This window comes from Somniosus microcephalus, chromosome 23 (assembly GCF_052327205.1).
Source record: "Somniosus microcephalus isolate GS21.2 chromosome 23, FLI_Smic_1.0, whole genome shotgun sequence".
NCBI lineage: Eukaryota > Metazoa > Chordata > Chondrichthyes > Squaliformes > Somniosidae > Somniosus > Somniosus microcephalus.
Genome location: NC_141009.1, coordinates 33,588,582 through 33,612,608, shown reverse-complemented (window position 1 = coordinate 33,612,608; position 24,027 = coordinate 33,588,582). Strand labels below are relative to the sequence as shown.

General features: G+C 42.3%; 1 protein-coding gene and 1 long non-coding RNA gene across 3 annotated transcripts in view; one reads left to right on the top strand and one right to left on the bottom strand.

Moving 5' to 3' along the window:
* The window catches only part of LOC147101799 (multiple epidermal growth factor-like domains protein 9), a 388,208-nt gene that overhangs the window by 204,283 nt on the left and 159,898 nt on the right, over positions 1-24,027 (bottom strand). The window lies entirely within an intron of this gene.
* LOC147101800 (uncharacterized) lies at positions 926-23,348 on the top strand. 2 transcript variants are annotated; one of them, XR_015073367.1, is made up of 3 exons: positions 926-973; positions 1,418-1,601; positions 22,996-23,348. It is a non-coding gene; the product is annotated as an uncharacterized LOC147101800 (long non-coding RNA). The 2 variants fall into 2 exon arrangements; XR_015073368.1 differs by lacking the exons at positions 926-973; positions 1,418-1,601 and adding exons at positions 17,938-18,660; positions 19,478-19,612.

Here is a 24,027-nt window from a genome sequence, read left to right as displayed (position 1 = left end):
ATTTTCTGTACCTGCCCATGATCTATGCACATGGACCCCCCAAGTCTGTTTGGACTTCCACTGTTTCTAGCTTCGTCATTCATTGACATGCATTGTCATATGATGCAGAAAGTGGTCCTGGGTCATGAGTTTTCATCATCTGTATTTTCATCTATCTTTAGCAGTTGTAATTATTGTGTGAGGCACAGGTTTTCAAACGGGGTCTGTGAGGGGATAGTTGGGCAGCTGCAAACACAGCAGATTTCTTTCCGTCTGGGGCCCGGGCGTTCCATATGCCAGGAGCAGAGTGTTTATAGAATTGTGTGTTCCATATCTTCATGGTATTCTTGACTCGCTCGCAGATATTTCTGTTGGTGTGTACAAAGTGAGGGGGGGGAAAAGTTTTTGGCCCTGATGGTCAGCTACCCAAATTAAACAGTGCTGTCTCTTTCAGACATTAGGGCAGGGAGCCCCTGGGAGGCTGTCAAAATCTGCAAGGTGTCTCCTGGAGTGTGCATTTGGAGGGATCCTCCAGACAGAAGTGTTTAAAAACTACAGCTGTGGAGTATAGCACAATTCCAACATTCCACGTTTAATGTTTGAAAAGAATCTCTGCTGTTACATATGTGAAGGAATCCTGTGAAAGGATTGTAGCCCACAAACAGCAATTTATCATCAGCTGCTTCTCAACTTTTTAAGCAAAGTAACTGCAAGTTCACCAACAGGAGCTGCAGTTAGCACAGAGTCGGTGGGGGGGGGTTTACCTCCCAGGATTGGGGAGGGGTGGGGGAGGTTAAAAATGTTAAAATCTGAAACCCGAGTCCAACCCGCCTCCAAGCGGTTTTAGCGGAGGGGGTTTGGGGAGTGGGCAACTAACCCGCGCTCTATTCAAATATTATAATGAGGCAGCGTACCTCAAATTTAACCACAGCTTTACTTTTAACGGTTTCAGGAGCCCAACTGAAGGGGAGGCGAGAAGGGCCGGATCCAGCTGGTAAGTGTCTCTCCAGCACTGCTTGTGCGCCCAGAGGAGCAGGAGTGTTTCCCCCCCTGGCCCCTCAATCAAACCTGCTTCCTCCGCGTGATCTGCCGAGCCCTCCCTGCGATCCGATGCCCCGCCACCCCCCCCATGTCCTCCCCAGCCCGTGATCTTCTCCCTCCCTCCTCTCTGCTCCCCAGCTGCGGCCTGGTGTCGCAAGCCTTCCTGCACGTCCGCCAGCCTATCTTTTCAATCTGGCTGGCTGGGAAACGGAGACAAAAAACTTAAATGAGATCCTGTTGTTAAATTTGTCAGGACCTCTGGGTTTCCCGCATTCCCAGCTGCTATCCCCACCTCCCCCCTCCCCTTATCCTGGTAAATATTGGGGCTAGTGGGTCAATGGGAGTGTCACATAATGTACTGTCACTAATATTTCTATTTGGGTACCTATATTTTCAGGTAAACCAACCTCCATCTAAAGAATAATTTCTACAGTGATGATGCAATTAAATATGCACAGACACGAATCAAAAACTGCTAAATTTTCATTGGAAGATACACAATTACAAGATGCTTCTCCCTCTCTTAATAAAGAGGATGGATAAGCAGGGCAGGACAACTGAAACCTCTCTTGGTTAATGCAGTAAGTTGAACATTCGGATATTACATATGACATAGATGTTTAATGAAGTCAGTGTTATTGTTAATTGTCTCCTTCACATTTTCTTCAGATTTTTATTTAAGTATTACTTTTTAATTGCTGCCATTACAGAATATTTGTCTTGTTACACATGTTCCTTGAAATATGTCATTCATCATCGACTACTGTACCAGAGCCTGTCGCTTTGTGCACGATCTTTGCTTATTCATGCTGCAAGGATTTGTATCTATAATTCATTGCGACAAAAAAGATAAAAAGACAACTGTGGTTCCTGACTGCTGGGTACACGAAAGAATTAAAAGTGGAGCGTGCACTTTGATTGACTGATGTATACAGTCTGCCGGCGTTAATGAAACGCAGCGAGCAGAATAAGCTCGTAGCAGATGACAGCTTGTTGATAGGAGATGACATGAAAATTTCGCGTTTTAAAAGTGATGTGGTTTTTTAAAAGCGGCTGGGAGAACGTGCAAAGCCCAGTCCGTCTGAGCCTCGCTGCTTCAAGAGTGGCCCTTCACTTGTGGTGAGGGAAATAATATCTCAGGATAAAATGATACAACTTGATTCTTATTAACTAACCTCCTATAATCCAAATGAACGCTCTTTTACCACAAGGTGAATGTAATATCATTTTACCCAGTACCAGCAATCGGAGAGATTCAATCTAGAAAGCCTGTTGGGGAGTTGTGGGCTCTACAGACACTTTGAGGGCTGCTTTCATGACCTTGAAAATTGAGTGTTTGGTGATTAATTGAATACGCAGAGGAAGAACTGAATGGGTGACAAACAGAGAGAGTGCAAGAGTCGATGGTATATGTGTCTGCAGAAGAGTAGATCCAAACTTGTTTTTCTTGTGTGTCAGAAAATGATCTCAATAGGACTTGTGTCGCCTTAATAATAAAACAACAAATTCCAGTACTGTGGTGGGAGTGGTTCAACTAGTTGGAATAGCAATGGGTGGGCAGATTGCATTTCTGTGCCTACAGATTAACCCCCTCCGATCTACTGCAGCTCTTTATCCAATTTTTGTTTTAAAAAAGAACAGTTTTAGTAGTGAATGGTGTCGAACCAGTACACCATGGGGTTATATATTATTCTGGTTCTTTACTCCTTCTCTTCTCCACCCCCCCCCCCAGTTTTCTTTCTCCAGGTGCTGACTCCTGTTGCGGTACCACACAGTAGGGCAGCCCCTAGGACGTCGTGCAAGACAGCAATTTTCACCATGCAAGCGTAGTGGACTATTCAGCGACACAGCCATAGAAACATAGAAGATAGGAGCAGGAGTAGGCCATTCGGCCCCTCGAGCCTGCTCCACCATTTAATGAGATCATGGCTGATCATCCAAATTCAGTGCCCTGTCCCTGCTTTCTCTCCATATTCCTTGATCCCTTTAGCCTTAAGAAATATATCCAACTCCTTCTTGAATATATTTAATGAATTGGCCTCAGCTGCCTTCTGTGGTAGAGAATTCCACAGGTTCACCACTCTCTGGGTGAAGAAATTCCTCCTCATCTCAGTCCTAAATGGCTTACCCCTTATCCTTAGACTGTGACCCCTGGTTCTGGACTACCCCGCCATCGGGAACAGCCTTCCTGCATCTAGTCTGTCTAGTCCTGTTAGAATTTTATAAGTTTCAATGAGATCCCCTCTCATTCTTCTAAACTCTAGTGAATATAAACCTAGCCAAGCCCAATCCTATCCTCACATGCACACTTGCAGCAATGGGTCGCTGGATAGCAACTTCAAGTTGTAAATTCAGCAGTCGACCACTCGCTCAATTTATCCCTGCCAGTTCTAACCCTCTCCTCTCTTACCCCCACCCCCTTCAGCTATCTCAGCATAGGCTGGGGATCTCCTGCTATAATTTCTTAAGCCATCCTTCTCCTTTTAGTTCATTTACTTCAATTTCTATTCTTTTGAATTGACCTGATTAATGTTATAGGGCAAAGTTTTATTTTGTTCGGACGAAAGGTCATCGACCTGAAACATTAGCTCTGTTTTTCTCTCCACAGAAGCTGCCTGACCTGCTGAGCGGTTCCCAGCAATTTCTGTTTTTAGTTCAGATTTCCAGCATCCGCAGTATTTTGCATTTTGCTTTTGTTTTACTTTGTGTCTGTGTTACCTGCAGTTCTGGACATTTTGATGTTTGCTCAATCCCCGAAGCATAAAACATAGAAACATAGAAGATAGGAGCAGGAGTAGGCCATTCGGCCCCTCGAGCCTGCTCTGCCATCCAATGCGATCATGGCTGATCATCCAAATTCAGTACCCTGTTCCTGCCTTCTCTCCATACCCTTTGATCCCTTTAGCCTTAAGAAATATATCTAACTCCTTCTTGAATATATTTAATGAATTGGCCTCTATTGCCTTCAGTGGTAGAGAATTCCACAGGTTCACCACTCTCTGGGTGAAGAAATTCCTCCTCATTTCTGTCCTAAATGGCTTACCCCTTATCCTTAGACTGTGACCCCTGGTTCTGGACTCCCCGACTATCGGGAACATCCTTCCTGCATCTAGTCTGTCCAGTCCTGTCAGAATTTTATAAGTATCAATGAGATCCCCTCTCATTCTTCTAAACTCCAGCGAGTATAAGCCCAATCGACCCAATCTCGCCTCATACGTCATTCCTGCCATCCCAGGTATCAACCTGGTGAATCTTCACAGAACTCCTTCCATGGCAAGAACATCCTTCCTCAGATAAGGCGACCAAAACTGCACACAATACTCAAGATGTGGTCTCACCAAGGCCCTGTACAACTGCAGCAAGACATCCTTGTTCCTGTACTCAAACCCTCTCGCTACGAAGACCAACATACCATTTGCCTTCTTAACTGCCTGCTGCACCTGCATGCTTACCTTCAGCGGCTGGTGCACAAGGACACCCAGGTCTCGTTGCACTTCCCCTTCTCCCAATCTATTGCCATTCAGATAATAATCTGCCTTCCTGTTTTTGCCACCAAAGTGGATAACCTCACATTTATCCACGTTATATTGCATCTGCCATGCTTCTGCCCAATCACCCAACCTGTCCAAATCATCCTGGAGTTTCTCGGCATCCTCCTCACAGCACACACGCCCACCCGGCTTTGTGTCATCTGCAAATTTGGAGATATTACATCTAGTTCCCTTGTCACAGGATGTCTTCTTGAATAAAAATTCAAACATTGCGTCAAATATATTTTCAGTGCATGTTTGTGCTAAAATTACAATGGGAAGGAAATGGCCTTAGACAGTGGGAGAAATTTGAACCACCATTTCCTCTGCAGGCAGGGAACAAAAAAAAATCTAACCTGCAAAATGGTGCAAATACCATTGGGAATCTCTGCCTCATCTGAGGGATGGCTCTAAACTGAAATGCACCAGTTTTTTTTTCCTTTAACTATTTGTGCTACCATCCTGCCCTGTGTTGTGGATATGCTGTAATTGGGTGCATTGCCACATTGTAATCTAATGACAAAGAACTGAAAACAGAAAATGCTGGAAACCCTCAGCAGATCACTCAGCATCTGTGGAGAGAAAAGATGAGTTAACATTTCAAGCGTTGATCTTTCTAGAGAACTGGAAACAATTACAGACGAACAGCATTTTAAATCGACTAGCTTTTGTCTCTCGCCTAACTTAAAAAGCTTTACCAAAGACTGGTGAATGACATTGGCCCCACAGATGCGTTGAGCAGATTTTCAGGTCGTGTACAATTGACTCACAGCTGTCTGTCTCTGAATATAAAGAACACCCAGTGCTCAAAACAATCTGCAGAATGAAAATCGAACAACTGAAACTGTTGCTGATAAATCGGGTGTGAATTTATCTTTAGGTCTTTCAGATGAGACGATAAACCGAGGCCCCGTCTGCCCCCTCGGACGGGTGCAAAAGATCCCACGACCACTATTTTGAAGAAGAACAGGAGATTTCTCCCCGGTGTCCTGGCCAATAGTTATCCCTCAACCAACCTCACTAAAAAGCAGATGATCTGGTCATTATCACATTGTGGTTTGTGGGAGCTTGCTGTGCACCAATTGGCTACCACGTTTCCTACATTACAACAGTGACTACACTTCAGAAGTAATTCGTTGGCTGTAAAGCGCTTTGGGATGTCCTGAGGTCATGAAAGGTGCTATAGAAATGCAAGTTTGTTCTTGTACCAAACTGCAAGTACCCAACTAACTCCTCTTGCTGTTCTGAATCTCTTGAGCTAGGGGGTTTAAAATGGGCGTAACTTGTTTTATTAATTGGAAATAAGCATGCAGCATTGACTTTTTGGAATACTAACAGAAGAATAGGTGCAGCTGGACAATGCTTCTGATTGAAGCTCCCTTCATATGAAGCCCTTAAATCCACTGCAGAGTGGGCACCGTAAGAAGGTGGAAGTGTACAAGATGTAGAAATGCTACTGCTTGCATTAAATGTTTTAAATTGCTCCAAACGTCACACGCTTCATTGTGTCACATTCTCCTGAATGACAACCGCTGCTGCCGAGGGAAAAAAAAGATTTAAAAGCAAATTGTCCTTCAGTTGTATGTTGGATTTGAGCTGCCTTCGGCATATGCTGCAGAGTGTTCAAGTCACTTCTGGTCGCTGCTTTAATATGGCTGCAGACCAGGGCACATCCTGTAAATGTTACAACAAGTACAGTGTTCACTGCTTCTATTCCTCTGAAGGATGACATACAGTTCATTCAAGAACACAAAGCTGGTCCTTTCAAAGATCCAGCTACAACATACAATTCACAGAAGGGCCCAGTGAACAATCACCGTCTGTGGCAAAGGCAAAAAAAAAATTGTGCTTTGACCACGTGACAGGAAAGTCTGATGAAATAAGTGACATTATTCCTAATCTGTTGAACTTAAACAACAAATGACTGTTTACAGCAAGCGAAGCTGCACAGAATTTTCCTAAATTTACATGTTTTCAATTATTTTCCATAATGCCCAACTTATCCACCAATGACACCACTGTATCGGCCCAGGAACTAACTTTGTAACTGTCTGGCTTTTAGGAGGAAGGACACCACATTCTGTCCTCGCTGTAGGAAGTGCTTTGCTCAGCAGTAGCTTAAATTGGCAAGTAGTGACACAAGCCTTCAACTGAAACTTCTAGAAGATGCTTAATTATAGCAGAATATAATAAATAGAAAAGATTTCAAAGGTACAAGATTGTTTTCCTTCTGCAGTGGTCATAGAAATTACAGCACGGATGGAGACCAACTAGCGTGTGGAGCAAGCTGCTTAACTGAAGCTACCTGTTCAATCCCACCTCCCTGTCCTTCCCCCCCCACCCCATCCTTTTATACTCTTCCATACTCCAATATTTTTATCCAATCCCTTTTAAATAGTGCTGGTCTCTGTCTTAGTAACCACTTATGGTAAAACATTCCATGTTCTAATTACCCTCTGTGTGATTAAATATATTCTTCTGAAGCCCTCCTTCTCTCATTAAGCAATTTTAGACGTCCTAAGGTCGTGAAAGGCGCTATAAGAACATAAGAATTAGGAGCAGGAGTAGGCCATATGGCCCTTCGAGCCTGCTCTGACATTCAATAAGATCATGGTTGATCTTCGACCTCAACTCCACTTTTCTGCCTGATCTCCAAATCCCTTGATTCCCCTAGAGTCCAAAAATCTATCTAAATGCAAGTTCTTTCTTTCTTAGTGATAATGCTGAGTTTCTGCTCCCTTCTCTGTCAATCAATGGAAACGATCTTTCACTCTTAACATCTAAGACCTTTCATAATTTTGAAAATATCTATTGGGTTCTCCCACAACCTTCACTGTTGTAGTGAAAAAAGCTTTGCTTTGGAGCCTTTCTTCATAGCTCTAACCTGTCACCCCTGGTATTATTCAATTGAATCTTCATGGTACCTTTTCTGTAGCTGTACAATGGGGTGACCTGACAGCATGCAATAATCCAACTGGAGACGAACCAATATCGTGTACAAATGCAACATCGCATTCTCGATTTTATATTCAATGCTATCTCTGTGAATAAACCCCACAACTCCACCTTTGTTTCTTATAACTTTTTCGACTCTGACCCCCGCCCACCACCGCCCCCACTCCCCGTATTTTAATATCTACGTAGCTGCACCGTTAGATCTCTCTACTGACATTGTAGAATGATACCAGAAATGAGCGGTTATAATTATGAAGGCTCAATAAAATGTTCCTCCGCTCTTAAGAATCTTCCCCATTAAAATGTACTTAATTTCAGTATCCTCATTCCTAATATGTAGTAGTTCACATGTCTCTGCACTTTAACTGCATCTATCACCTATCGGCCAACCCCACTAACCTGTCAGAACCCTCCTGTAACATATTCCATTCTTCCTCGAGGCTTTCCACACCCTTTCATATTTGCAATCATCAACAAACTTCAATATCATTCCTCTAGTACTCGTGTCCAAACCATTTATATAAATGGGAAACAAGAGGTTCCAGCACAGGTCCTTGGGACACATCACCACCATAACCAACCAATCCAAAAAATAGCCATTTACCTGTGCCCCCTAACCATCTCCTTCTTCAAGCAGCTATACTTTTGATACCATTGGCTTTAATTTTCATAATTTATCAAATGCTTCCTGAACATCCATATGTACAACATTCATCGCATTCTCTTTATACTCTCTGATTTCCTCAGAAAATGTAATTAAATTAGTCAAGAATGACCTCTTTCCAAATGCATGCCGACTATCTGATTAGGCCATGCCTCTGTGTTAACAAATTTTATCCTGTATTACTTTAAATACTTTATCCGAAACCAACTGGCCTATAATTTCCTGCCACAGCTTTTCCCTATTCTGGAATAGGGGTGTAATATTTGTCATACTCCAGTCCTTGGCACAGTTCTCATTTTGGGGGAAAATTATGCTTTGCGCCTCCTTTATCTCCTCACCAGCCTCCTCTGGTTTGCTCGCTCGCATACCATCTGGGCCTGGTGACCGTTGCATTTTCATTAACCTTGTTGATGTGTTCAATTTTTGAACATTTCTCTCTTGCGATGCGTCTTCCATATTCCCCTTAGTTATTCCTACAGTCCGATTTTACCTTGCTCTGTAAAAACAGAGCCAACATACCTTAGTATTGTTGCATTACTTCACTCTGAATTGAAAGAATGTCTCATTCATCTTGAAGTATTCCAAGCCTGTGTTTGACTGTCCTTTTGCTTAGTATGTACTGACAAAAGCCTTTGCAATTTCGCTTTCTGTTGTCTGCCAAACTTTTTTCATTTCCCCCTCTTTGCTTTTCTAATTTCCATTTCTGATTCCATTCTATACTTTCTATACTTAGTGTCAGCGGTGGCTCAGTGGGTAGCACACTCACCTCTGAGTCAGAAGGTTGTGGGTTCAGGCCCCACTCCACAGACTTGAGCACATAAAGCTAGGCTGACATTCCAATGCAGTACTGAGGGAGTGCTGCACTGTCGGAGGTGCCGTTAAACCGTTCGGATGAGACGTTAAACCGAGACCCCGTCTGCTCTCTCAGGTGGATGTAAAAGATCCCATGACACTATTTTGAAGAAGAGCAGGGGAGTTATCCCCGGTGTCCTGGCCAATATTTATCCCTCAACTAACATAACAAAAACAGATTATCTGGTCATTATCACATTGGTGTTCATGGGACCTTGCTGTGTGTGAATTGGCTGCTGCGTTTCCCACATTACAACAGTGAGTCCACTTCAAAAGTACTTCATTGGCTGTAAAGCACTTTGAGACATCCGGTGGTCGTGAAAGGCGCTATATAAATGCAAGTCTTTCTTCTTTCTTTCTATATTTCTCAGGGGTTTATTCAGTGTTATTTTCCATATATTTGCCATGCTTTTTTTCAACCCTCATTTTTGCTCTGATGTCTTTGTTTATTCATGGAACCCCAGCTCCTGATTCACCACCTTTACTCCAGTAAGGATGTTTAGCACCCGTACCATATCTATGTCCTATTAAGCTAACTCCCATTGCTGGTCCACTGTTTGATGGGTCATGTTTTCCCACCAATAATCTGGGCTAAGTCTCCTTTCATCACTCTGAAAATAGCTAGTCCAACACTTTGACAACTTTAAAAACAACGATCTGTTCTCAATATGAACCTAATCAGGTTATGGTCACTATAAGTGTTCAACTACAGGAAACTTTCTGGTATCCGGCACTGACAGGACTGAGCTGGTGCCGTCCCATCAAAGCTGCCGTAGAAACCAGCACTAATGTTAAAACATACGGAGCTTCTGAGCTCCGTGTGAAGCAACAAACCCTGTTGCTTAGCAACAGCTTCAAAACAGTCGGCGTAGCTTGCAAACGTCTCTGTAGCTAAGCAACAGCTTCAGCTAGACCTTGCAGAGCCACGACTGCAGAAAAAAAGCAACGAAAAGAAAAAAAACTTATCTGAACCGACTCCTGAATTTTGCCGGTGGATAGAGCTTTCCGGACATTTAACCTCCGGATAAACAAAAGTTTCCTGTACCTTCAAGACATTTCTCCTGCTTTGTTCCCCAGGGCCAGATCTGGCACCACCTGCCTCTTTGTTGGGCATGCAACAAACTGATTAAGGAAACAGTCCTCGATGCTTTGTAAGAACCTCTCCTCATTTTGACCACTAAAGTATGTCTTATCCCAGTCCACACGAGGCTAGTTACCTTTATTACAACTCTTACTACTGCAAACCACTGAATTCCTTACAAATCTCCTCCTCAATTTATTTCCCATTATTCAGTGACCTATAATATACTTCTAAAACAGTAACTGATCCCTAATTCTCTCTTAACTCGATACAGATGCCATCAAAACAAACTCTCAATCCTATCGCAGTAATCACGTCCTTGATTAACGAGGCCAACCATTTCCTCTTCTATCCCGGCTGTAAAAGTTATAGCCAAGGATATTAATTTTCATGCAATGTGTTGTGAGATTTTCAGAATTTTTGTGAATGGACCATTCCTGAATAACTTGCAACAGTTTTCAGCAATCTATTTCTGAATTAGTAAAATGGAGGCAGCTTTTTGTAAATTAACAGTATCCCTTTTAGCCTGGACAGGTGGGTTTTATTTTCAGTGTGAAATAGTACATTTGCATTAAAACCTCAGCCTCCGATTCAAAGTTTTTCAGGTTCATGTAATTTTTTTTTAGTCAAGCTTCAGCCTGTCTGAGCTGTGGGGCTTTTCTGAATGTCCAGTGGACATTCCATGTTAAACATTTATATTTGAAGTACATGACTTAAGAACGCAATCAGATTTTCAGGCACATTTACAGTTAGAGCCAATCGTTCAACCGGATAATGGTTGTAAGATACCCTGAAGATTGATCCATAAATGGGCCAACTTTAATGAAGATTTCGTGCAGCTGTTCTGATTTAGCAAGTATACTTAAAAAAATATCTTTATCCTTTGTGGAAAATTCATCAGTGTTGTCTCAATTTTGTCTACCATGGATGAGCCATATGGCAAATGAAAATCGTCTTGTCTTGTAACAAGTGGTTTTCCTAAGGAGAACAATTTATTCTTGTATCTCTTCAAATCATTTTGCCCCTATTTGCATTTTTGTTTCATCAGAAGATCAGAGCCGTCGCTTCTCTATGACCATTGTGTCTATTGCTGCTGCACGTTCAACCGGCATGAGTGTCACTTGTGTTGTTTCTTCAGCCCAAGGTGAGATAATCTGTTTTCATGGAACATCCTACCTAGCGGTCCAATATAAAACTGACAAACATTAGTGATTCTGGCAAATCGAGATGTCAGCCAGACTTTTTAAACATTCTCCACAGTCATGGCACTAATCAGGGTTTCATGCGAGTGCTGAGCAGCTTCTACTGAGCTCAGTCAGCTAGTCTGAAAATGGGAAACACATGGACCAAATTTTCCCCTTGTATTAAGAATGAAAGAAAAATTCAGTCCCAGTCATCTCCTGTACTTATTAAAAGTCTAAACAAGGGCAAACTTCAGCTCTGTTCATTTTCCTTGGTAACAATGTTTACAACATAGCTTCAAATGTCTCTTGGATGCAGACTTGAGTCCACAGGGATGTGAGGTTAGATCGCGAGTACACAACAGAGGCAGATCGCCAGCTTCATTGGTGGGGATCAAATATTCTGTCTCAGCTGAGGACAAGAATGTTTTGTTATTAATTAAAGCAGAAGTAAACTCTTATCTTTCGATTAGGCACTTTGCAGCCTTCTGGATTCAACATTGAGTTCAACGATTTCAGACTATAACCTCAGCCCCTATTTTTTCAGGCGTCAGCTGTTGATGATTCTGCCATCCCCATTTGCAACATTTAATCTCTCCTGCCTTCCACCCTATCGCAGACCTTCCTTTTTGTTCTTTCCTCCCCCCACCCCCTTTCCCTGCCTCTGCACCTGCTTAAAACCCGTTACATCTCTAACTTTTTCCAGTTCTGACGAAGGGTTCACAGACCTGAAACGTTAACTCTGTTTCTCTCTCCACAGATGCTGCCTGGCCTGCTGTGTGTTTCCAGCATTTTCTGTTGTTATTTCAGATTTCCAGCATCTGCAGTATTTTGCTATTCTATTAGTCTATTGGTATCGTCGTTTTATTGTTACGGGCAAGAATGCTTATTTACACATTGATGAAATGTTATATTCACAGATATTCACCAAAAGAACCAGCATCCTTTTATTAGGCAATGTGCAATAAGGGATTCACATTTTTTGTCGATAAATCACAGATACACATTGGCATTCAACGGCGTTACCATCGCCGAATCCCCCACTAGCAACATCCTGGGGGGTCACCATTAACCAAAAACTTAACTGGACCAGCCACATAAATACTGTGGCAACAAGAGCAGGTCAGAGGCTAGGGCAGCAGGCGCATGGGAACACCACCACCTCTAAGTTCCCCTCCAAGTCACACACCATCCTGACTTAGAAGTATATCGTCGATCCTTCATCGTCGCGGGGTCAAAATCCTGGAACTCCCTACCTAACAGCACTGTGGGAGTACCATCACCACATGGACTGCAGCGGTTCAAGAATGCGGCTCACCACCACCTTCTCAAGGGCAATTAGGGATGGGCAATAAATGCTGGCATTGCCAGCGATGCCCTGATCCCATAAACGAATTAAAAAAAAACACAACATACTGAGATGATCCAACATTGAGGTTGGTAGTAATCTGACTATATATTTCTTAGGAATTATGAAACAATGACCTTCAAACAAGTGTGATCCTTATTTAATAACTTACTGGTATTGCTTTGGACTCAGCAGTACAGATTCATCAATTCTGGTGCCTAGCAATCTCATATTAATGCTCATTTATGGGGCATACTCCAGAAATCTTGCAGGTTTATCTGACTGACCTTTTGGGGAAAGAAATGCACTGATGCTGAGAACATAAATCAAAATCTACAGGGCCAATGAGTTATATGGCATCTACTGAGGATTTCACTGTAGAGGCACAAAGTAATGTCCCATTACTCTAGCACACAATGTCAATGTACTAGCACATTATCCAAACATGCTTCAATATCAAAACTTAAATGTTGATTAGGTTTCCGCTCGTGTTGGAGAGGCACCCCAGACCACAGCCAATCATCTGGCCTCTGGATCATTAGAAATTTTAGATTGAGGGCGGAGTTATATTGTGGAAAGTCTCAGCCTCCATGCTGCTCACAAAAATCCTAGCCCTCCTCTTTGTCCTGTGCAAAACCATGCTCTGCAAGCACCTGCACAGGCACTGGCTGCCAAAAAACATTTCCAGCCTCCGCCCCCCCCGTCCCTCGCCACTTGAGCAGTGCACACCTGGAGCTAGCATGTGCCCCTTGCATCCAGCATCCAAATGATGCAAGTGCTGGGAAATATGTATCGCCCTCATTTGCATCTTCTTTCCATGCAGGTCGATGGAAAGTCAAGGCCGATGTCTTTTAAGGTTAATGCACATTCAAAGAGCTGATTTAAAAATAAAGTACTGAAGGGCAATGTATGTTGTCCTGAACTCTCCAGCTGTTTGTGCGTTTGGAGAATTTCAGGCCGTTGAAACCGCCATGTCATCCCATCGTCTGAGGCAAGCCCAATACAATTACGGTGATCGCTTCTATAATCCTAAATTGGCATTAAGGTTTCACTCTTTAAAAGTTGACACTTTCAAAATGCAGAAACGTCGATGCTGCAAAGATCTTTGTAACTTCAATTTTTTTGAATAACATCCCCGATCAGCACATTCGTGCAGCAAATGCAGTTTTTGACGACCCATGAATCTTAAATATCATGGTCTTGTAGGAATGTCTAATTCCTATCAAAAGACTGAGGTCGACTCAGGCAATCAATCAAAAGATGTTTAATGTAAAACTAACTGAGTTTAACAAACAAAAGCACGAGAACTACGAATACAGGTCTAGTCAGTTCGGAGGCTCCACGAGGACTGCTTGGGCGGTCCCGTGGCCGGCGTCATCACGTCATCACGTTTTTCCCGCCGTTGGGGGATCACGTGATGAATGGCGTGACGTCATCACGTTTGCCCGTGCTCTTAAAGGGTCCGCGCTCTGTACATGCAAACAGTATATACAAAGATACAGATTCAGGCTGTAGCTAACACATTGTTAAAGGGAATTATATACAGTTGATCCGAGTCCCTTAGTGGCTCTGCCACAGTCTGATTAAATGGACTGGAGGCTGTTGTCAGGCATTGCAGATTTTTATCTGAACCATTGTAACTAGCTTGAGGAAATGATCTAGATTGGAGTTAAACCTTAACTTTATTTGTTTCCCCACCTTAATTGAGTGCAACCTTCTTGCACTTTATTCACAAATACTGATCTGCTTTGACCAAAGAAATTAATTAAGTTGCTTCCGGAGAGGTTGCATTCCTCCCCATCCCTGCTGAACGTAAACTCCACTTGTAATGTTGGCTGACATCCAGCGTCAACTAGGAAAGTCAACAGAAATAGTGTGAAGGGTTTAGTAGCAGTGGGTAGGTAAATACAGGGATCATGACACAGCATTTACCATATGTTGGATCTAAAATTTACTTTGGATCCAGACTATATGTTGTGCTCGCTGGGGCTTATTCAGACAACTCTGCGCCATTTCTCATGGTCCCAGACTCTGGGTGGCTTTGGCAACTATAAAGTCCACCCCACAGAGCAGCTGTCACCAGCACAAACCGTGCTTCACATCGACAGACTCCCACAATCAACCTTTTGATTTCATGATCTCAAATCTCCCAGTACAAATGTAATCCAGTTAGTACTGTGCGACAGCAGCCCGAGCTGGCGATGTGAAAGGTAGTTTAGAAAATCACATTGAGATTAATAACCTGTGCGGAAATTACATTTGTTTTATTTACTTCTAAAGGCTTTTTAATGCACAAGGACCTTTACCCAGAGACGTCGAGGTCTTATCAGCTTTATATTCAGTTTCAAAGTGATATTTTTAATTTGCAGTTTTATTTATGATGCAATTTTTTTTTTGGAGAGGGTGAAGGTCACTTTCTGCTTTCCTTCACTTCTAAGCCTCATATCTTTTCTGCCACACACTCACAGTGGCCATTTGTGTACAAAATGCAAGCTCCTTTTACAATTTTACCTTCTGATTCGGGTAATAAAGCATAAATATCAAATGCATTCTACCATCCTAATCGCCACTGTAGTTGGGCTCAAAAGTGTTTTGATGTTTAAAGAAGGCTGATCAATCTTGCAGTTGGAACTAGCACTTTTTCAAAGCATCAATCCGAGGTTAAGTCCAAATTATGAAAACTAATAATCGTAAAGCAAATCCCCTCTTTGAAAGCTGCACCATCTCATACTGAGATTTCAAATACAGGCGCAGTTAAAATGAACAGAAAGTGAAGTATGTGCGCACTAAAAGGTTTTAGAAATGCTGCGGTTTCACTCGGCACATTGGTACAAGTTAAATTGCTGTGCAATCTGTTAACAGCTGTGCACTTATTAGCAATTTAGCAGTCTTTCCAGTCTCCAAGGAAAGCATTTAGGGGGGAAAAAAGTGCTCTTAAGACCTTTATCAGAGTGACAAATCACTCCAAAGCAGCTGTGTGATGGAACTAGCAACAAAATACAAGTACCCTGTATTGCTATCAAATGCTGGGTTTAAAATCTGCTTCAGACATTGTGCTAAGAATGCACTTTGTCTGTGTCCCATCTATTGATATTCATACTCTAAGTGTAGCAGCCACACTGTAGTAGGGTTGGTGCATCTTTCTGTTGAAGAACGACAAAGGGCTCTTTTAAAGGCTCGGTGCTTTTATCTGGTGAGTTGCTGAGTTGTAGAGAGGTCCCAGGAACCATCCTAATCTATGCTGTGTTCGCTGATCTCAGCCAGGACAGTGATAAAGGCTTCCGTGCCTCTGGAATAGAGAGGGGAAAACTGCCCAGAGTTCCCACTGCTCATTGCTATCCAGCGCCTCCTGCTGGAAGTGTGACTGTGTGGGCATCGGGTGACAACAGGATCGGGCTTGTGAGGCCTCACACAATTGTATAGCTGCTGACAGTTATAGGCAAGGCTCACATTTGAATACTGGGTGATAGGTGAGATACCAGAGATTGGCCGGCACTTGTGGAATTGTACCTCCACAAGGGCTCAATATCTTGGGCAGGAGAGAAAAATTGGCTCGAGGAAAACTGACACTTTAAAAAAAAAATTGCATTCTCTCTCACACTCTCGAGACATTGATTTTATGGAATAATATCAAGAAATATTATAAAGAAAGAACTTGCATTTATAAAGCGCCTTTCTCATCCTCAAGATGTCCCAAAATGCTTCACAGCCAATGAAGTACGTTTGAATGTTGTCACTGTTCTACTGTCGGCAAAGAAGTCTCTGGAGTGGGGTTTAAAGCCGTGACTTTCTCAGTCAGAGGCGACAGTGGTACTACTGAATGTTACTGAATATTGGGCCATAATTTGCCATGGCAGGGCATCTAATAGTGTCTGCCATTAGTTAGACTTGCCCTTGCATGTTTAAGATTTTACATTTTTTTGCATGGCAAGTTGCTGAAAGTGCGAGCTGATAACGTCGCAGCAATGGCATCTGGGACCTGAGTGAACAGGGCAAGCAACTGTGTATCTCCTTAACCAATCAGATTAAAGGATTGTGAAATTAACAGCGCAAGGACGGAGAAGGAAATGTAAATTAGAGTGGGTGGATTCAATGTCAAATCAGGTACAGAAAGAGAAATAAAGAGAGGCAAAGAAAGATTGGATTAAGGGAGAGACAGAAAAAGAGACAAAAAGAAAAAGTACTGTATACACTTTTAAAATTTCTAACAACAATTAAAACCCAAAGGAATGAGACTCCACATTTGTACTACAGGAAACTTTTGATTTACCAGCACCTAAATAACCGGAAATCTCGGTTAACCGGCAAAGTTCAGGAGTAGGTTCAGGTAAGTTTTATTACTTGCCTTCCTCCATCTGTTGCTGTGCAAGGGTGTGGCTGCAGCTGTTGCTAAGCTACAGAGACGTTTGGAAGTTGTGGCCATTGTTCTGAACCTGTTGCTAAGCAACAGGGTTTGTTGCTTTATACGGAGCTCTGAGCTCTCCGTATCTTTTACTATAGCTTTCGGTTATCCGGAATTTTTGATGAACCGGCACCACGTCGGTCCCGTCGATGCCGGATAAAAAAAAGTTTCCTGTAGTTAGTTTTCAGTGCCAGAGAGGTTGACTGGCAGTAATTAATACTCATCACATCGTTAAAAGGTACTTAGACTGAAATGGACAAGGCTTAACTTTCTGCAGCGAGGTTAGTTCGTATCTACTACGCAAATACAGCAACTTCACGACATTCAATGCATTTCAATGGTGAGCCAGACAGTGAGATGACGTTTTTATGAAGCCAACGGCAGAGCGATGCAGCTCCGACAGCAACTTTTGGATATTTGAATTTAGCCGCACATCTGTCCCTCGCCTGAAGTTGCTGCAGCATTTGCACATAAATAACAGCAAGTGCCATTAGCCTTACCATTATTTTGACAGTAAATTATGGCCCATTTTGTTTGTAGATGGTCTGTATTGCAAAAGAGGTGGTATAATCGAAAACATGGGTCATTAAGGAATAATTATTTATTTATTTTACTAAAAATATCTCAAAATACACTTGATAATAATTAAGGTTTCCCACATTTGCGAAGTAAATAGAGAAATAAGCTACTAATGGCACCTTCTATACACTGAATGATATCCTCGGTCCCATTGGCAGAAGGGTTGGGAACCAGAGGGCACAGATTCAAGGTGATTGGCAGAAGAACCAAAGGCGACATGAAGAAAAACTTTTTTACGTAGCGAGTGGTTATGATCTGGAATGCACTGCCTGAAAGGGTGGCGGAGGCAGACTCAATCACGGCTTTCAAAAGGGAGTTGGATAAGTACCTGAAGGAAAAACATTTGCTGGGCTATGGGGAAAGGGCAGGGGAGTGGGACTAGCTGAAGTGCTCTTGCAGAGAGTGGGCACAGGCTCGATGGCCCGAATGGCCTCCTACTGTGATGTAACCATTTTATGATTCTATAATATCTCTCTTTATGTGGCTCGGTGACAGATTTTGTCTGATGCATCTTGCAACATTTTTACTACGTTCAAGGCACTGTATAATTGCAAGTTGTTGTTATAAAAGACACACAGTGCATCTTTCAGATGGTGAAACCTTTTTCTTAACACATCAGCAAAAGTCCTATTAATACTAGAAAAAGTATACCTGCATGAAAACGGTGCTAGCGTTAACCAGCTTAGCAAAAATCCTCCCACAGTCCTCACTTCAAAGCAATGTCGAGCCAATATTGACATACTGTTAATAACTCCCAAAAGTCATGCCTCTTTACCTGCTCCGTTAATGAAAACAAAGCAGCCGTGATTGGATGAGAGTGACCCTGGGGTCAGCCGGAGAGTATGTCCATGCATAAAAATAATGGAGCATGCCTGCAATGAAACCAGCTGAGCGGCTGCCCCGTGATGCTTGTTGTGTACAGAACTGCTCTCAACATTAATGGAGGACACCGAAACTTCCCAAAGTGAAGAGGGTTGCAGTCAAAATGAGCGTGAACAAGTAACGGACTTCGCTACTTCAGACAGCAGTTCAAGTGGCAACTACTTCGGTAAATTAATAGCAAATGAAATGACCACACCCAAAATCTATGCACCCTACGATTAAGCTAGTAGATTATAAAGTCTGCAAATGTTAGACAATGCTTTAAGGTAGCGAGCACACACAATTTAACTGCATCAATGTGTAAACTCTGCATCAGAGTTCAGGTGTGCCATTACCCGCTTTCTTACTAAAGTCACTTGCTGAAAAAGTGTACAACAGTCTGCCAAGTCAAAACCAAACGGGTTAATGTTTGGTTTCAGTCTGGGCTGATCCTATCATGCTTGGACGGCTTCCACTTTTTCTTGGTCCAATGTGACACTTGCCCCTAATAATGCTAAGCCAGAATAGATTTGATTTCAGACAGGCAATTATCTTCAATGGGCTGTTACCATGATGGTGCCCAGGGGTCCTGGAGGAGTTAGCCAGGCATAAATACAGCCTGTTTTTCTTTCACTAAGATTAAATTGAGTGCACACACACATACACATACACACACACACACTAGTTTTATGCATGACACTGAGTTTCGCCAGTCTCCTGCTATGAATGGTAAATGCATGACCATAGATGAAAATTGCTAGCCAGATAAGGCAGTGGGGTTGTCTGAGCATTATTTCAGAACACAGACAGTGGCAGTATTCTTGTGGCAATCTGTACTGTTGCATGAAAACCAATTGATAATATCCCAGAAATTAGCAGCAATAGAATTATGGCCTTTTAAGAGATGAAACTGGAAATCCTTTTAGGTTTTATTATTATTTTTTTTAAAGAACTTTTGAGAATACACTGTATATTGATACTTTAAACTGTGTATTTTTTCGTAGTCACAGTTTCAGTAAACGTCTATCCTGCCGAGGGAATTTCAGCACAAAGTCTCATTAGCAAAGCTCTTAAATTTTGTCCTGGAACTTTCAGTTGCGATCAGACACATATGTATGGCCACATCCATCTGTAATCAGGTAAGGCACTTGTCAGTATATTAAAACATTTTGAGACAAAACCGTGGTTGGTATTTTTTGGCTCTTTGCATTTTCTTTCCCCCTTCCTTGTCCGGTTATCTTTCACTGTTTGATCTGGTGACTGAGAGACTCTCTGTCAATTCATGTATTACCAATTCACCATTGTCATCTTTCATGAATCGTGTTGTCTCTTTCCCTCCCCTCTTCCTTTTCAATCCAGTCCTCCCTAAACATCCCCATTGTAACAGACTGTTCAGTATTACAAGCTGCTCGGCCGCAACACCCCCAGCGGTTGTGTCAGACACTTCCAGGGAACAACAGAGACGTTCTCAGCTGGCAAACTGAATTTGTGTTTTTTCTTAGCCTGTGCATGTTTTCTGGGGGACGGGGGGAAGGAAGCTCACGAAAATCAGATTCTGCCTCTCTGTGAAGCATCTTGTTATGGTCCCATACCTGCTGACATCTGAATTTATTTTTGCTGATGTTTCTCTTTAGCAAGTCGTCTGCACATCATGCTCCACTGGATACAATGCTTTCCCATTGGATGATGCCAACTGAAGACTCATAAGTGCATTCTGATGTTTGATCCACGCGCTTATAAGTGTTGTAAAAAGAAAGACTTACATTTACATAGCGCCTTTCACGGCCACCAGATGTCTCAAAGCGCTTTACAGCCAATGAAGTACTTTTGAAGTGAAGCCACTGTTGTAATGTGGAAAAAATGCGGCAGCCAATTTGTGCACAGCAAGCTCCCACAAACAGCAATGTGATAATGACCAGATAATGTTTTTGTTGTGTTGGTTGAGGGATAAATATTGGACAGGACACCGGGGATAACTCCCCTGCTCTTCTTCGAAATAGTGCATGGAATCTTTTACGCCCACCTGAGAGGGCAGACAGGGCCTCGGTTTAACGTCTCATTCGAAAGACAGCACCTCTGACAGTGCAGCACTCCCTCAGCACTGCGCTGGAGTATCAGCCTAGTGGGACTTGAACCCACAACCTTCTGACTCAGAGGTGAGGGTGCTACCAACTGAGCCACAGCTGACACTGGCTGTCCAGTAGGCTTAGAATTGTGATATGAACAAGAACACAGTGCATAAAAATTTTACATGTTTTAAAATTGAACCATCAAGATGAAAATAGCGCACATGCCGGCAGATTCATTTAATGGAATGAGAAATACCACTACACAGTTAATGGTCTGAATAGTGCATCTTAAGCAGTGTATTCTATTCTTTCTATTGCTTCCTTTCTCTCTTTTACTGCTTGATGTATAAACATGGCAGCCTATGAAGAACAGCTTTGTATCTAGTAAATGTCACGAGTGCATGATTTGACTTTCCAAAGACTGCATTCAAATCACACACTCTTCGCACGAGCTGAAAACCAACCACATTCCGCAGGCCGTCACTGCAATCGATAGCTTGATGTGGAGCCCTCGTCTTTCAGAGTATTGTCATTGCATAATCATCATCACTAATGCTTGTTAAGCATAACATGCTAATGGCAACAGTCATAATTACTGGTAGCAACAATACTTTTATTCACTAGTAATAGTGACGAGAGTTCTGGAAGGAACAAACTGAAGTAAAAGAGGCGATTGCTACCTTCCCAGAACTGGAATTCTAGCTGTAGTTTTGCTGAGGTGTGGCATAATGTGATCTAAGTTTGACTTTTATCCACGCAGTTTGATATTTTTGAGCAGGCTAAGGTGACGTGAATACAATAAAAAAATGAATAATCTATTAGCACATCTGGGTGAGTGATCATTATACTAAGCACATGAAGTGGGACAATACAATGAACTCTTAAAATCTGCGGAAACACCTATTCAACTTGTTGGCGCATGTGAACAATAGAAAATACTGCCATTCATTCTCCATAAACTGGCCTGATCCAGCCTTTTTGTCCTCTACATGTACAATACCAATGTACCAGGTATCTGCCTGTTGGCTATTATTTAGAATTGCTGATCTAGGCATAATTCTTCAATACATTCTCCTCAGCCAAGTGGAACATTTCCACCCTTCCCTTTCATAATCGTTCACGTTTTTAATGCTCAACACGCTCCGTCCATTTGCACATTCAGTCTAGGACAGCAACATAGGTTGGAAGTCTTAACATGTCTTCCTTTAAAGCATTAATCGTGTGAATGTTTTAGAATGGTTCATTTGTTTTTATTAAGGTCCCTGTCCTCAATGAATGGTGTGTGCATACAACGTTTGGTTGGGGATTCTTTATGCACTCTGTAAACAATCTGAATCAAGCAGAATGCTGATGCAACTGCAGAGTTCATTAAGTCAGGTTTGGGTATAGTAATAAACACTCTGCTTTATTTTCATGTCTATTATCCACTGAGATTGCATGTGTAGTGCAGCACAGTGGCTTCTTACAAGTGAAGGCAGATCACGCCACTTTTAAACAGGGATCTGTAGCTGGACTACCAGTTTTCTGGTAGGAAACCTTTTATAAAGACAACTGAAATCTTTCCAAAAGAAACAATAGTGCAAATGTCCATTTGTGTAGCTTTGAACATGATTATTTTTGGACCCCCAAAAATATAATCCGTCAAAATCACATTTCTACATGTGTCTAGTTATTTGCCTGTGCGCCTACAGTATGTTGGAATGCAGACATTTAATTTTTAGGGATAATGTGCAATTCGGTTTGAACAAAGAAGGTTTATACTGAGCTGGGGTGGATGTGGACAAGTTCTTCTTGCTGCGCCCTTAAGAGGGACCGAGGGGATTATTCTGAACAAGGGAAATGTAACTTGGGCAGCAGCTACTTCACTTTTACAGTAATCTCTGTAATCTCCTTCAGCCCCACAACCCCCCCCGAGATATCAGCGCTCCTCTAATTCTGCCCTCTTGAGCATCCCTGATTATAATCGCTCAACCATTGGCGGCCGTGCCTTCTGTTGCCTAGGCCCTAAACTCTGGGATTCCTTGCCTAAACCTCTCTGCCTCGCTACCTCTCTTTCCTCCTTTAAGACGCCCTGCCCTAATTTCTCCTTATGTGGCTCGGTGTCAATTTTTTTGTCTTATAATACGCCTGTACAGCGCCTTGGGACGTTTTACTACATTAATTAAAGGTGCTATATAAATACAAGTTGTTGTTGTTGTATGTAACGTATGGGACATTTAACACTGACAGTCAGTGTTGGGTAGTGTCTGTTCATCGCTGTTTGCTGATTAAAAATGAGCGGGGGATTTAATCTTCCCGCACTGCCTTAAGATGCCCAAAACGCTGCAGGACAAGTCTCTTCCATGCAGGTGCAGTCCCTTCACTTGTTCCTGATGAAATGACGACCAGCTAAATCGGCTTTTCTGGTTACGCTTTTGCTGCTTTTTATTTATTCTCTGTCCTTTCTTTTCCAGGTGTCCATACTTGGCGTCAGCGTACCTGTAATTATTCACAAAGGACGACTACTCTAATCTGCAACCCCACCCACCGCTAATTAGCAAAAATAATGTTATGTAAATTAGTTACAGGTGGGAACAAGAGAGTCAACTGTAAAAGTGATACCCGAAACTAATATCCCAGAAAGATTGAATCATGGCTAATTTAACGTGTATTACACTGTCTACCTGCTATTAGCAATGACATTACAGCCAATTTTGTGCTTGCATTTAACATCTAACATCTTATATAACGTTGTCAAATTTTGTTTTTATTTGATAACGGTCCTGTGAAGCGCCTTGGGGCGTTTTATTACATTAAAGGCGCTATATAAATATATAAGTTGCTGATGTTATTGTTTACAGTGGCATGGTTATTTTGACTTTAAACCTACTTTTTACATAATCACTACCAGCTTGCATTTCCACTGTTAAACCAATAACGTATTACAATACAATACTAAACCATCAACTGAAAAAGGTTTATAAGAACAGAACCTGTCTAACATAAACCAACTTGAAATTTTGAGCAACCTATTACATGAGCATTGAAAGGTCAGGCTGGAGGTTTGATAGGATTCTAATGGGTCTGTTCCGAGTCTCTGGCTGTCTACATGACTCATATATGATATGGAGAGGGGAATTTCTAGCCATGTAAAATATCGTGATTAACTTATTTCAGGAAGTAAAATGCAGTGACTGTGCTTTTTGTCAGTAATCAGCTGTTGATTTCCATTGACTAAAATGGCAATGATTGGATCAGAGCCATTAATCCTTTGGTAATAAATGGCACAAGAGTGCACTGGTTGCCAACTGAGTAAAGAATAGTACCTGAAATGGAATACATGAAACAATTCCTCATGAATTTCCCAATTGCTTAATTGACAAATGTACCGGCTGTTGTGGCACTAGGCCACATACGCCAAGTCTATACTGATCCCCCCCTGGACTGGCGGTGGAGCCACTTCAGTTGGTCTCAGCACCACTGGCTCAGGAAGGGTGACAACAGTA